The sequence below is a fragment of the Lynx canadensis genome, chromosome C2 (genome assembly GCF_007474595.2).
Source record: "Lynx canadensis isolate LIC74 chromosome C2, mLynCan4.pri.v2, whole genome shotgun sequence".
Lineage (NCBI taxonomy): Eukaryota > Metazoa > Chordata > Mammalia > Carnivora > Felidae > Lynx > Lynx canadensis.
Window position 1 is genome coordinate 151697617 of NC_044311.2, and position 14971 is coordinate 151712587.

General features: G+C 49.4%; 1 protein-coding gene across 7 annotated transcripts in view; it reads left to right on the forward strand.

Annotated features, from left to right (window-relative positions):
• KCNJ15 (potassium inwardly rectifying channel subfamily J member 15) overlaps window positions 1-14971 on the forward strand; it is a 77184-nt gene that overhangs the window by 35451 nt on the left and 26762 nt on the right. For 2 of the 7 annotated variants that reach the window (XR_003971853.1, XR_003971856.1), the window contains exons 4-5: window positions 3643-3811; window positions 11816-14626. The exons of 3 other annotated variants lie outside the window; for them this stretch is intronic. The gene's annotated coding sequence lies outside the window, so the exon portion shown is untranslated. Of the gene's footprint in view, window positions 1-3642; window positions 3812-11815; window positions 14627-14971 lie in introns of those variants that run through there. 2 more of the 7 variants (XM_030330103.1, XM_030330106.1) reach the window with 2 other exon arrangements.

Genomic DNA, 14971 nt, shown 5'->3' on the forward strand with positions numbered 1-14971 from the left:
GTCATGGATCCACCTTGACCGCGGGGCTGTGGGGGCAGCTGGAGAGTGGGGTGCGGCAGCCCTGGGTGGTGGGATAGCCTTGCTCTGTGCCCCTCAAGGATGCAGTGCCCGGGAAGCAGACAGCTCTGACCCAGCACGCCTGGCCCTCTGCTGCCGTTCAGGTAGCTTTCCCCCGTCGCTCCTTTTACAGGCAGGTGAAGGGAACCGTGTGGCCAGAAGTGAGCAGTTCTAGAAATGCCAAGCCTTCCCTCAACTAAAGGACAAGAGGACATCCTGCTTCCCCACCTTGACTGGGAGGGTTGAGAGCAGAGAAGGAAGGAAATAATTTATAATCTAAAAAATATGTTCTGGGGGGAAAAAAGTTTTATCTTGTAAGTGTTACTTTGTTGAGATGAAAGGGGGGGAAATGAGCAAAATCCACATTCCTGCGTAAAACAAGGCAAGAAACTGGAATCTGACAAATGTCACAAAATGTTCTGTGGGTTTAATGCAGACAGTGGTGAGGGCTTCTCCGCTCAGCAGGGTGCAGCTGGAGTCCACGTGGAAATGCTGACCACATTCCCAGGGCATTTTAGCCCAAAACGCTTCTCCTAAAGAAAGGTCATCAGAGCTCGTGAGGGGTCTGTGTACCTGTGTTCCCTTCAGAGGGCAGGACGCCTTAACAGGTGGAAAGATCGGTAAACCCATAGTCAGCACCATCCAATTTGACTCTAGAAGGTCACATACAGCCTGATTCCAGAATACAGTCTGTGGTTCTAGACCTAAAATTCTAGAGCACAAAATGCCAGGTGTTTTAGTCATGATACGGTCATGAACCAGGGATGCCTGATCATGCTCACAGCATCAGACGGGCGGGACACGAGAAGGACAAGGTGTTGATATTTGATACAAACACACACATGTCCGCAGGAAGCAATTGGCAATTACAGTGGAAAAGCACGCCTGTGCTGCCTGGGGGCTGAGGCCAGGAGGAAATGTTGCAAAGATTTAGCAACAGTTTCGTTTCGTTCTTTCCCACCACTCGGTGGCTCAAATTCAGAGCAATCTGGATACGTGTTGATCCACAGTAAAAGGAGAAGTAAGCAGTTCCTTGGGGGGTGGGGGCTGTGGCGCTGGCCAAGAGCCAGTGTGCCCGCCCTGGCCGCTGACCAACCCCCATCAACCCCCAGGGTCTGGGTTCTCAACCTGACCATGCCCCTGGGATCACAGATCAGCATGGGGCCGATGGGGGACACAGGGGACGCCTCTGAGTTGGGATCCAGTTCTCAGGCTGTTTGGAGGACCCAGGTAGTCAGATTTGGGTTTCAATCCACATTGTATTTCAGCTGAAGTTGCTTCCTAGCGTCGGGCTGATGACTATGAAATTCTTGTGTGTTTTCTCGAGTACCGGCACCAGAGGCTCATCAAGGTCATATGGAGCTTGAAGAATATTCAATGTCGGGGCGCTCTTTAAGGAAAAACGTGACTAGAAAACTAGGTACAAAGGTTCGGCACAAGTGAGGCATCTTGAAGCTAATGTCATTACCTTCAGGATAAATCCACCCTATCGTACATAATAAAGGCCTGATACTTAGTATCTCTGAGGGATCGGTTGCATTCGCTTATGTAAATTTTAACTGCTGGCTGCCCTCTAAGTAACTGGAAAAAGATAAGCGAAAATACCATCGTGCTTACGCATATCTAATGATCGGTGATATATGGAAAATTGATCCAGGCAATGTGTAGAATGTTCCTCCTGTCACTGGCGGGTTGCCGTGAAATGTAGATCCTTGTGCCGTGGCCAAACCTTTAGGCCATAATTAGGCCCAAGGGCAAGCTGCTATCAAAATGCTGCTTTTCCTACAGCAGAGGGTGTGGGCGCCGAAATTCATGCTGTGCTCACGTCAAAACTCAAAGAATACCATGCTAGTCGTGAGCCTAGGACCTAGCATGATATTAAAGGCATCAAGAGTGTGCCTGTCGGGGCGCCTGGGTGGCTCGGTCGGTTAAGCGTCTGACTCTTGATTTTGGCTCAGGTCACGATCACACAGTTTGTGAGTCCAAGCCCCGCAGGGGGCTCTGTCCTGACAGCATGAGCCTGCTTGGGATTCACTCCCTCTACCTCTCTCTCTACCCCAACCCCACTCGTGCTCTTGCTTTCCCTTTCTCTGTCTCTCTAAATAAATAAATAAATAAACTTAAAATTAAAAAAAAAAGGTGCTTCTCTTCAAACAGGCTGGGGGGTGTCCCTCCCGAAATGGCCATGAAATGTCCCCGTGTCCGGCAAGGGAAAGCCTCTTCCCTCGGTTTCTGTTAATGCTGTTCCCGGTTCTGCCAGAAGTTAACAGTGCCATTTCTCCGTATGAATGCTTGCAAAACCCATGCCTACCAGGCAGATAACGCTCCCACTCAGCGATGTTTGTGCCTGCAAATGTTGGCGCATCCGTATCTTGTTCTATCCTACTCCGCTGTGCCAAAGAATACAAGATCAGCTTTCTCACTTCCTGAGGTGCCCTGTATTCCTACCTTTGGAGAACACGTTGGAAAACTTTATCCTTTGTTTTGAAGCACCTCGACCTTTGACATCATCTGTACTCTTCCTAAAAACGCCCTCCCCACATACCCGCCAGGAACTGAAGGAAATGGACAAGCCTTGGAGCGCCTGGTTCCTTTGTCTAGAATTCTTTAAATGCTAAAGAATGAGAATCTGCCCTGTCTTCTTTATATCTTCAAAAGTCCATGGAAGGGATCTTTATATAACAAACTGTGAGCGACATGATGCACACACATATCAGTGCAGGTCACAAACGCCACATGGGTGTGTATTTAGCCCACACATTAATAATGAAACTGCAGGTGTAGACAGAGTATTCCAATGCTAACAACATACAGTGGGGCTTTATTTTCGACACCTTGTCTTGTTTCATAAGTTTCAAATCCATCATTTCCACCCGAGGTCCGTATTAAAGATGAAACATCCCCTCAAATTGCCCTCTAAACAGTGTCAAAAAAAAAAAAAAAGTGCCATCATAGGGATGTTGGTCTTAACAACAGTCTTTAACAAAGGAGTTGGGTGTTAGGTCGCATGATTCGATTCTTATCAATACGAATGCGGGGATGATCTGATCAAGAAATGCTCAGGGTTCTAGTTCCTGATACCACAACCCACCTGGCCCCTATGGGCAGAACTGGCTTGTCCCAGGCAGGCCAGAGCTGCAGCAGGAGGTAAGAGGGGGGCAGTGAGGGTGCCACTCCAGGGCCTCCAGGACTCGATCTCCTGGGAACTGGGGGAGACCACCTGGTCGTTGGCCCTGTACTTCCCGGCTCCGGCTTCTGGGGCAAGAGCGGTTCTCCCAGCCCAAAGGCAGGAGGGCATATCCTGAACCTCAGTCAAGCCAGACAGTAAAGCATCGTCCGTCCTGGGAAGTTCTGTGGCAAGCAGAGTCCTGAAGAGGGTTCCACATGACTCTCGCCCCGCAAAAAATAAGGTTTGTGCTTAGATAGGAAGCTACCGCGGTCTATAGGCCCCCCTTGGAACTCCACAGTCACCGTCAGCGTCCTAAAGCTCTGAGGAGTCCTGTGGCAGAGCCAGGCTTTAACTGGGAGTCACGTGTTGTACGACCATGTTGTACGACCTGCCTCCCACCTCCTGCTTCCTTATAGCTATCGTTCGCTCCTCCAATGAATATGTCATCCGGCCGCACTGGGGCCACCTCTGCAGACTACCGTTGGCGTGGGATGGCGAGGTGTCATTCGCTCCAAGAACATGTTACAGTGTTCGTGTTCTTCCTGGCTCTGAGTTATACCTTCGGGACCTGCGTCATCCCTACAGGTGACTGGCCGGCCTTTGGGACCGCGAACTGGCTACAGATAGCTCCCAAGAATGTGTTTACTTTTTGCCTCTTTGTTTCTATCTATCTATCTCCATCTTATTCCCTAAGGATTTAAGTGAGTTTCCAAAGACACTCACAGCCCCTCGCGTAAAATGTAACATTACATAAAAAGTCGATGCGAAGGGAAAATAGGAGTACGCCTCAGAGAGGTAGTTAGAGGAAATCACTTGCTCACTTTATATGAGTTTTGAGGGGCACAGAGAGAGGAAGACAGAGGATCCCAAACTCACAAACCGTGAGATCATGACCGGAGCCGCAACCAAGAGTCAGATGCTCACCTGATCGACCTGATTTGGCCCCGAGTTTTATCTGCTTTTTGAAAACCGCAAACTGAACGTAGGCAGGCCCACGGTGGCAGAATCTCGTTGGGGGCCTCAGAATTAACTGTGAGTTTTGAATACACTTTGTGTCTGAAACTGGGAATCAATCAGGCCCTTGCAGTGTTGAGTTTTGCAGGCATCGCTTTTTATGATTCTTTTGAAAGATAACGTCTATTCTGGCTCTTCAGATCTTTCTTTTTAAAATCAGGGTCTATAATTTAATTGTCACTATGTGTATAATTTGCTTGTCCATAAGTGAGGTGATAAATGTTCTCCACCGGTTTAGACTCGGGTCTGGCACCATTGCCAGGAGGCCACCTATGACCGGCCACGCCTGGGCTAGGAACCCTCTGTAGACGTCCCTCCGCCTCCCGGACGAGCTGGCTCACCCCACTCAACCCTACGTGACAAGGCGACCTGTGTGTCTGTCTCACCTGCCGACTAGTTGTAAGCTCTGGGACAATGGAGACTTACCTGATGCTTTCTCGGCGCTCCCAGAGCTCGGTCCGGACCATTCCTTGGGCGATCCTCATTGAGTCAACAGGCATTGACACGAAGGTGGGATTTTTGCTATAATTACATCCTCACCCGAACCGTGGCCTGCATTTACGCCGACAGAGAACTTTTTATCCAAAGTGTTTTAAAATAGCATGTATCTGAAAACTACTACCTGGTGCCTTTTTTTCCCTCGGGGAACGTTTCGACGTGATAGACCGGCTGCTAGAAGTGCTTAAATGGGGCAGCACGCACCTACCACAAAGTAGCTGAATAAACCCCATGCGGGGAAAGCGAGCAGCACGCAGGGTATTTTGGAAAGAAGGACACTGAAATAAAACCCCATGGCTTTGGCATGGGAGTGTGCACTGAAAGTTGGATCCTGGGGATGAAAACAAGGGAGAGAAAGAAAGAGGAGGAAGTGGCTGCCATCCCAGGAGGCAGAAGGGGATTTGACCCAGGGTGCGGCCAATCCAGGGGGCAAGGCCCAGGCATCACGTCGTCTCTAGTCTCCGTCAAGTGCTATGTTTAGTTAAGGCCTGTGTTGGTGTACCTGTGGTAGTCAGGGTATTTGGCTCTCAGTGTGTTTTAAATTTGAAGTCAAAGAGAGTTTTCTAAGATTTCTCCATTTTGAGGATGAAATATTACAGGACTAAACCTTAGAAGAGCCTCTTTGCTGTGATTGCAATCAGATGCATCTCACTCCGACTGGAAGCAGCCTATGCCAGTGCATGGCATTTTGGAGTGTGAGGCTGTGTGAGGGTATGTATATTGAAAAAAATAAATTTTGCAGGGGCACCTGGGTAGCTCAGTTGGCTAAGCATCTGGCTTCGGCTCAGGTCACGATCTCGCGGTCCGTGAGTTCGAGCCCCGCGTCGGGCTCTGTGCTGACAGCTCGGAGCCCGGAGCCTGCTTCGGATTCTGTGTCTCCCTCTCTCTCTACCCCTCTCCCTCCCTCCCAGACTCTCTCTCTCTCTCTCTCTCTCTCTGTGTCTCTCAAAACTAAACATGAAAAAAATTAAAAATAAATTTTATAATGATGGATATTGGCCTGTCCAGCCCAGCCTCCTGGGAATGTTCTCTAAACTTCGCTTTTTTGCAGCACGCTTTGTTTAATTTTCGATAGCTGAAGAAATGGTCTGTGAGGCACTAGCCCAAAGTTGGTGGGAATGTATACTGAATGAGTTTGTAATCAACTCCTATTAGGAGTTTGGAGAGTTGGGCTCCGGCCCCAAGCCCCTTCGCCCAGTGCGTGTGTGCTGCTGGCCAGCTGGGCAGGAGGCTGGGTGGTCGCGGGAGAAGACGCAGTCCTTGATCACAGGGATCCCCCCAGTCGGCTTCTGTGATGATGTACGGGTGGGAACAGAAGAGAAGAAATAGTAGAAACCACTCGTGCAGCAGAATGTCTGTGGCGTCAGGCAGAACAGAATCGCACAAGGAGCCAGGCTAGCGGTCGGGGATAGTCAAGAGAGAAGACCAGATCTGTTTGGGACGGTCGGGAAAGGCCTTGGGGAATCTGAGAGAGCGTAGGCGAGTGGACAGGACTTTGAAAGTCAGGATGGGAGGAGCCATCAGAGCGAGCAGAATGGCAGGTGCACCAGGGAGGAGCGGGGTGGGGGTGGGGAGTGATGGCAACGGTCAAGGCGATGCTGAGAGCTCACTAAAGACAACTTGGTTCTAGGTCCACCTTAATCCTCACGACAACTGTCTATCCTACCTGGCGGGCTTTGCTATCAGCCTTGTTTTCGAGAGGAGGAAAACAGGGTGCAGAGGGTATGGAGCTTGCTTCAGAAGGGGTGAAGTCAGCTCTGATGCAAGGTCATTGACCTCTAGAGGCCAGGGCCTTAAGCACCAAGCCTCTGGAGATGAGACTCAGGGGCAGGCGGGTTGCCAAGGACTGTCTGGGGTCCGGTTTGGTAAGCAGTGAGGGGTCACCGAAAGCTTTGGTTTTGGGGGTTCTGAGCTGCACTCTAGGGATATCAGGCTCGGCATGCAGGCCACGTGACTTGCCTGAATGGGGTGTTGAGAGGCCAGTAGAAAGCCTGAAGGCCTGGGGCCCGGCGTGGTAATAGAAGGGGAAAGGGAGGCACTGGCAGGGTCCATTAGAAGGGCTCGCACTACATCAGTCAGGGGGGAAGGATTTCACAGGTGGCAGAACGAGGATGCCGTTGTTGGGACCAAACACCGGGAGGAGTAACTGCATTTGGGGAAGATAAATAATATGATTTCTGTTTGGGACAAGTCAGTTCTGGGCACTTCTCTAGGAGGGGCGTCCCAGGGAAAGACAGAGTTGTTCTCAGAGGAGGTGCTGTCGGTCAGCAACAGTTAACGTAACGGAACCAGGCGTGGTCAAGAGCGTCAGGTAGAGGACACGAGACGTGCTATAAAGAGCAGTACAGGAGGGTGAGCGTAGGACCTTGGGGACCATAACCAGTGGGGGGCGGGGGCGGACGCAGACGAGAGGAAAAGCCCACCGCACGGGAAGAGAATGAAAGAGAAGGACTCAGCAGAGAAGCAGACGGAAGACCAAAGTAGCAAAAGACGGTAGGAACGTTCTGGAGATGCTCTTACTGATACCGCCTTGACTCATTTATCAGAGCGGGCAGGAAGCGGGTCTGGAAGTTGAGGGGAAGAAGCAGCAGGTGGTCTGACAACGCCAACAAGACAAGGTGGTGGAGAGGGCTCGGTAGCCTCTTCCCAACTCACACTCCAGGTAAAAGCTCAGAGGACCGAGAGACTATTGCGGCTGGCAAATCTGAGTCCTCAGGAGCACAGGATGGCCCCTTCTGAGCCTGTCGATGGCGAAAGTCTCTTCTCTTCCAGTGTGCGTTCTAAGGGTGGCGAGCCCGGTCCTTCTCCTCCTGAAAAGTCAACCAAGTGATCCAATAAATCGACCTCTATCACGATTGTAAACGTATAGGTTTCGTGGGGAGGGGCACTGACATGTGCTCCTGAAGGAAGTTTCCAGCAACTCAGGCTCCTTCGTACCTGGATAGATACCTGGTTTTTGCAAGTTATGAGCTTCAGTCTTCCTGAGACGCCCTGGAAAAGCGACAAGCCCATGCTTGAATGTGTTTCCAGTAAAAAGGGAAAGATAATGCAGTGTCCAAATTTGCTAATTACTGCAATGATTAAAGCAAGACTTTTCAAGTTTATTCTTTCTTAAGATCGGCGACCTTGTGAACACAAGCAGGATCTGACAAAGACAGTCATAACGAGGGAGAGAGAACGAGCAAGCAATGCCAGTTCCCTCAGAACAATTAGCTGCTGTTGGCACTGAACCTACAGCTTGAAGTTTATTTTGCGGGGAATACCTTCTGGGTGTTTGGTGCCGTGCTGTGATTAAACAAAACTTCAGCAAAACACAAAGTGCAGTATTATAGCCCTTTTGAAAAATGCACACGTGGATTCAAAGAGTGGAAGCCTTAATTTTTCTCAGCAAAACTCAAATGAGTAATATTTCAGAAACTTCTGGAAAGGAGAATATACATATGTGATAAGAATTCTTGAAGCCTTAAAGAAACAAAAGATGAGAGAGAAAAAGCCCCTGGCAGGTAATGGTGGAAGCTTGACAAAAAGAAGTTCACTCTGTTAAGAAAGAGGCAAGGGGCACCTGGGTGGCTCAGTCGGTTGAGCGGCCGACTTCGGCTCAGGTCGTGATCTCCCGGTTTGTGAGTTCGAGCCCCGCGTCGGGCTCTGTGCTGACAGCTCGGAGCCTGGAGCCTCCTTCGGATTCTGTGTCTCCCTCTCTCTCTGCCCCTCCCCCGCTCACGCTCTGTCTCTCTCTCTCTCTCTCTCTGTCAAAAATAAATACACATTAAAAACAAATTTTTCAAAAAGAAAGAGGCAGGATGCTCTCACGACGAGAGACTTTGGATTCTGGAAGCAGACATTCCGGATGTGAAATCCAAGTGTGTGAACTCCCAGCCACGGAGCCCTAGGGGAACGTGCACTGGTGTTACGAGCCCCGGTGTCTTCGCATATTTGGGGCACACGGGAAGCCATCAAACAACAGAGACTGGTTCCTTCTGTCTCCACCTCAGGGCCCCACTTCCCCAACAGATTCTTCAGCACCCCCTTCCGCCCAGCCCGAGGTGAGCACACTTCCTTAAGATGGCTGGCAAGAAGAAGGGTAGTGAAAGGAGGTGAAAACCCTGGGCTGGAGCCCCCACCTCCGGGCCGCGTGAGCCTCTGCCTCGTCCCCAACTTCCCTGTTTCTCATCCGTGAACTTGGAGGAATGCCTGCCATAGAGACACCAGGGAGTCAGAGAAGACGCTTTGGACGAACGTGTCAGGGAAGGCTCTTCTGTCTTCTAGGCATCAGTAGATAGAACCACTCTCAAAATGACCCACGTGAGCTGACTTTCCTCCCCGAGGACCTAATTCCCTTTTTATATGGTTCTGTTTTCCTGACTTTGTAAAGGAGCCCAGAATTCCAGAGGCTAGGTCACCACTCTCACAAAATCTTCAACCAGATTTTTTTTTTTTATTATTGTTCTTTTACTTATAAAAGGGATCATGCCCCTGTAGCTACTCAAACTGTGATGAACAAGATTTTAGACTTGGCAGAAGCCCGTTGACGGGGTTGTTCTCAAGGCAGATTGAATCAGAAATTACCCTTGTAATTATTTTTTTGACATCCTTCATTTTTTTTTTTTTTTGCTGTTAAAAACACGCAGAAACATTAAAAAGGTAACTTTCTCCTAGGTTTTAGAAGAAGAGGAGAGTGACAAAGAGAAATACTATGAACTTGGCGTACAAATGAGCCATGCTCTGGAATTTGGGCGGGTCTAGGAAAAAGTACAGACTTCAGTGGAAAACATACATGGGTGTGTGAGAAATCCCTGTAAACTATAAATTGAGTACATACTGCACAGCCTGGTCGGGAAAGAAACCACAGTGCTCTCTAAAATCAGGGAAAAGGAGACAGAGAGGAAGGTTGGCACCGAAGTACCAGGTGTCCCTAGGACTTGGGGACGTGTGCGGTTGGCAGCCGTCTTACCCAGATTTCTGGAATCGGACGGTCACGAGCGCAGACCAGGGCATCCGTTAGCCGACCTGCTTATCGCCAACGCTGTCACTTGACCTCCATTTCCCAAGCTCCCCTCCTCACCCAGGCCCTCTGTTCAGTTGCTCTGCATTCAACCTCACCTTGTTGGCTTTGCCGGTGTGGCCTCTTTCCCCAAGGCCGCCGTTCTTTCCTTACGCTTCCGGTCTTGTTATCCGCCTTCAACACCCTCCCTTCAAGGCCCACGAGGCTCAGTTGTCCCTTCCACAGGGGCCTCATCACTTCTGGACTCCCTGAATTTCCTTCTCTCTGGGCTGAACCCAACCCAGAATGTCTCTGGGCAATGAAGCCCTTTTCATATGTTGGGTCCCCGAGTGGCTGTTTGTTGGGCACAGGTGCTGCCTCCCACCCCAATCAGATGACAAGCCCCTGATGGCTGGGGGCCTCTCGCCCTTGACCGAGTGACAGCCAGCCATGCTTCTCAGGGTCCTGCTTTGCACCCTGTGTTGGGTGCATTCGGCTGGCTGTTTGTGATCCTAATGCGAGGTGAGCCTTACTATCTCCCTTATTTATTTATTTATTTATTTATTTATTTATTTATTTAGAGAGTGTGAGCAGGGGAGAGGGGCAAAGGAAAAGAGAGAGACTTTTCAGCAGGCTCTACATTAAGCACAGAGTCAAACACAGGGCTCGATCCCATGACCCTGGGACCGTGACCTGAGCCAAAATCAAGAGTCTGACACTCTACTGACTGAGCCACCCAGGCGCCCCTTTTTTGAAAGGAGGAATCTGACAATCAGGGAGACTGAATACTTGTCCAAGGTCACTTTCCCAAGTACTTTCCACAGGGCATCTCCCTTTGTCCTCGGGATGAGTCCCTCCTGAGCTTGGCACAAGCTTCCAGACTTTAAGGGCCTCCCCTCTCCCCCCACTGTCATATCAGAAGACCTGACATTTGAACCCAAGTCTGTCTGGCTCCAACCCCATATTTTTTCACTATTTCATGTTGCATCTCTATCACCAAAATGCTCGAGACAAAGCTGAGCATGGAATAATATTGACTGAATATGTGATGATTCATCCGATTTGGTCAAAAACTGTAAATTGGACCAGGGTGTGTGTGGGGGGTGGGGAGAGAGACAGAGAGAGAGACAGAGAGAGAGAAGACAGGTTGATCACAGGAAAACAATCCCTGCTGCCCCTAAACTGTTGACATTTGTTAATAGTTCCTTCCCTGAACACTGTCATTCCCAGGGATGGTCCTATAAAGAATGTTCTGAGGACTGAGCTGAACACCATGTCAGTATTTTCTAGTCAGGAAGCAGTGAGCCTGTGCACTAGAATGCTTCCCCGATACAACTATCCACAACCTGGCTGCAGGCCTGGTCGTTATTATTCCGGGCAGGTACTCCACATTCTGTCCAGAGGTCATTATGGGAACAGACTGGCAGAGAAGAAACATCTGGAGAAATGCATATGGAGGTCATCGAAAATGATGGCACATGAGAGCCATCCAAAGTCACGGGAAATTTCTAGTGTGTTCTCATTTGTTTACAATAATTCTCCACCACAAGGGGCTGCTTGGTAGCTTGGTGTTTTAACGTTTATTTATTTTTGAGAGAGAGAGAGAGAGAGATTGGGGGAGGGGCAGGGAGTGAGGGAGACACAGACTCTGAAGCAGGCTCCAGGCTCTGAGCTGTCAGCACAGAGCCCGACGCGGGGCTCGAACTCACAAACCACAAGATCAGGACCTGAGCCGAAGTCAGACGCTTAACTGACTGAGGTGCCCCAGTAGCTTGGTGTCTTGAAAACCAACCACGCAACCTGTGACCGAGCACCGCGATCGGGCCCGTGACCGAGAGTGTGAGGCCCACGACAGCTTTGAGAGTGATTGAAATGTGATTCTTGATCAGATAACCTCCCAAGGCTCCAGAGGCCCGTGGGAGAGAATCCAGGCCAGAGGGAGAATTGCTAGCGTCCCCAGCACCCATGAAGCATGAGAAAATGCTGTGCCTCCTTGCAGGCGGTCGTTCTGCTTGGCAGTTTCTATTGTCAAACAGCATATAAAAGAATCTGGAGCCAGGGCAGATACAAGTACCTTTTTTTTCTTTTTTTGCGAGGGGGCTGTCGTTCACCCATAAAACCCAAAGTCCCGGGCTGGAATTTCTCGTGGGCCAAAGGCTCTGCTGTTCATCCACCATGGAAGTGGGTGAGGAAGGCTCCATTACCCAGCTTTGGCCATCCCGTGAGCATGCCGCCCAAGGTTGGACTGCACACCCCGTCCCAGGTCCTTCCTGCAGAGCCGGGCCCCCTGGTCACTGCCCCAGATCTCCAGGACCTTCGGTTGAGCTGGGTCCCAGCACCTGGACTCAAGGTAAGGCCCCCAGAGTGGTTCCCGCTGGCCACCCAGGGTGCCACGGAGGGAAGGGAAAAATAAAACATCCAAACCTCAAAAGACTAGGGAATTTCTGGAAGGTCCAACCAAAATGATTCATCGTGACCTCAGGCATGATTTTTTTTCCCCCTACTCTCCACTCTTTTCCATTTCAACTAATATGTATCTTACTGATTTGAAGAAAACTCCCGTGTTTGAAACTTCTAGTGCTTAAATGTGGGTAGGCACTACGCTATGGGACTGCAAATAAAAGACAGTATTTAACCTCGTGAGGAAAAAGAGTGATGAATACTTGTACCCTATGCTGTAGAGACTGAAGCCCCAGTTTATTTTCCTGAACGAAGGCTTTGGGTATACAACTATCAGTAAAGAACAGGCATGCTTCTAAAAATAGCAGTTAGCTCTTAATTCAGATTAAATTCACAAATAAATAACTTGCAGCATTAGCACTGATGTTTGAGCCTTAAAGACCTTGATTTCAATGGCAAGGTGTCTAACAAATGCAGCTGTTTGAACAAGCACATACGGAGGCTTACTTCTTCCAATATCGTGTATTGTATTATCCACAAACCGCATGGCTTGTGAAGAGGGGGAAGGTATTTAAAATATTAAGTGATGATAGCTAGCTAGTAGTCTAGTTATCCTTACTGACTGTCCGATTGATAGCATTTTACCTTGGGCTTTTAGGATCTGCTTCAGGCCTGGTTAACTCTAAGTCACAATTTTTGGGAGTGAGAAAGATCCTACATAGACTGCTGTAAGTTCATCTTAGCTCTGAGAGATGACTCATATGTGTATAACTCTATTTCATATACCTACCTATTCATTCTAATATTTGGAAAGCTTCTTCCCTTCCCTTCCTTTCCATTCCTTCCTTTTCTTTCTTTCCTTCCTTCCTTCCTTCCTTCCTTCCTTCCTTCCTTCCTTCTTTCCTTCCTTGGCGTCTTTTAACCAGTGTCTCCCCCTTTTCCCCGATATTGACAAATCAATTTCCCCAGCTTGCAAATAACTAGAACCCCTTGGTCTCTAAGAATTTTCTTGTCAGTCTGTTCCAATGTCCTATCGACAACTTGTCAATTACCCGTGACACCTGAGATTTCTCCCAGCAGAACTTAGGCTGTGTATGTTCACAGGGCGATTAATCTTTAAAACCACGATGGTCCTGGAGACCAAGGGCCTAGTCAGCCCAGAGCCGTCTTAGCTGTGCAGCTGACACCGAGAGTCACACATTCAATGTACACGTTAAAGAAGTAAACCGAGTTTCAGATTTTCGCGTTTTCTCTGCTGTTCACCGGCTGCCCATGCCGGAGAGAGCTTGGAGGCCATTTCGCCCAACCCTTTCATTTTACAGATGAGGAAAACAGGCCTAATTGATAGCTGGCGATACTAAATTATAGCCCTTCTAAAACTCAATAGCAGAGTTAGTAGGCTTCTTAATGTGCTCAATTACCGTATGGATTCCACGAGCCGATGAGCGCGCCGTGACCTTGAGAATTTACATTCTGCGGGTTTTCGATGTTTATGTTTCTACCGTGGTATTTGTAATCCCAAGTCCCGGTCACCTTTTACCAATGAGGCCTCGCCGGTCCCCGGCTCCGGGCACCTCTCCTCTTCTGTACTCGGCCGGGGCTCCCAGGTACTCAGCATCGACATCTGCGAAGTCATAGCAGGTGTAGCCAAGAGACCGGGTCCTGCGGCTGTTTAGACTCCTTCCTCTCTCGTCTCGTCTCCTGGCTTCTCGAGAGCTAGCTCCAGTTTCTTCCACATCTTTCCACCCTGCTCACATTTCCCCAAAGGACCACACTTAGTCCGTTCCCTGGACCAAGGGCACAGTTCAGCAGCGTTCATCTTCTACTGCTCAGTATTTTCCCACAACGTTTCCTACCTTCCTTCCCCTCCCCCTCAGCTGGAACAGAAGCTTCGTGAGAACAAGCATCTGCTTGTACCGTGGTGTCCCCAGTGTTTGAGAGAGTCCGGAAAATAGTAGGTGCTCAATAAGTACATGAGCAGTGGGTATAACCTTTCCGCTTTCCCTTCTTTCTTAGGGAAACAGGGGTCCCCCCCTCCTTTCCAGGACCCACCCCTGGGAGCAGCAGTGCCTCCTGTCCACCCTCAAATCTTCAACTCCTAGATCATGTCCTACTTCCTGAAACCTCATTTCCCTGGTTGTCCACTCTGATGAACTACACGGTTGCCCAACCCTCTGGCTGCTCTTGCCCAGCTGCATTGCCGAAAAGTCCTCCAGTCCTCCCCAGTGCGGCCCGCCTCCTAGCTTCAGGCCTCAGCTTCCTTCTGCCGTTGGTATTTTTCCTTGGTACAGATCTCGTTGACTCATGCGGTTCACGTCTGCTCCCGGGCGGCGATTCCCAAATCTTCACCACCAGCCCCAAATTCACTTCCTAGAGAAGAACGCTTCAAAGCAAACGAGGAGAGCCAATCTCACGGCGTTGCCTTCAATACTCTGTCTTTCAAGCCTTCTTCTTCATCCAGGGACAAAGCAGCTCCTGTTCCCCTGCCACCACCTCACATCTAACAGGTGTGTGAGTGTTACCTGTTGGTAAGCCAAGGTGGTGATGCCCTGGAGTTCGTGTATTGCTTTATTTTTATTGCATTAACGGCATCTTATCTCATCTCTATCTACTCTCTTCATCTCAATCTGTCTTGCTACATGAGCCTGGCTTCTTTTTACCTGTCGACAGGTCAAACTCTCCGGCTTTAAAGCTCTTTAAAATCTATTTCCACTTGAGCTTTTAATCCATCCTCATATTTAATCTCTTAAGGCACCACAGTGATTCTCAACCATCAGGACACATTAGAAGCAAACGGGATATTTTGAAAAAGTACCGAAACTCAGGCTCCTAATGATATGTCTCTCCTTTCC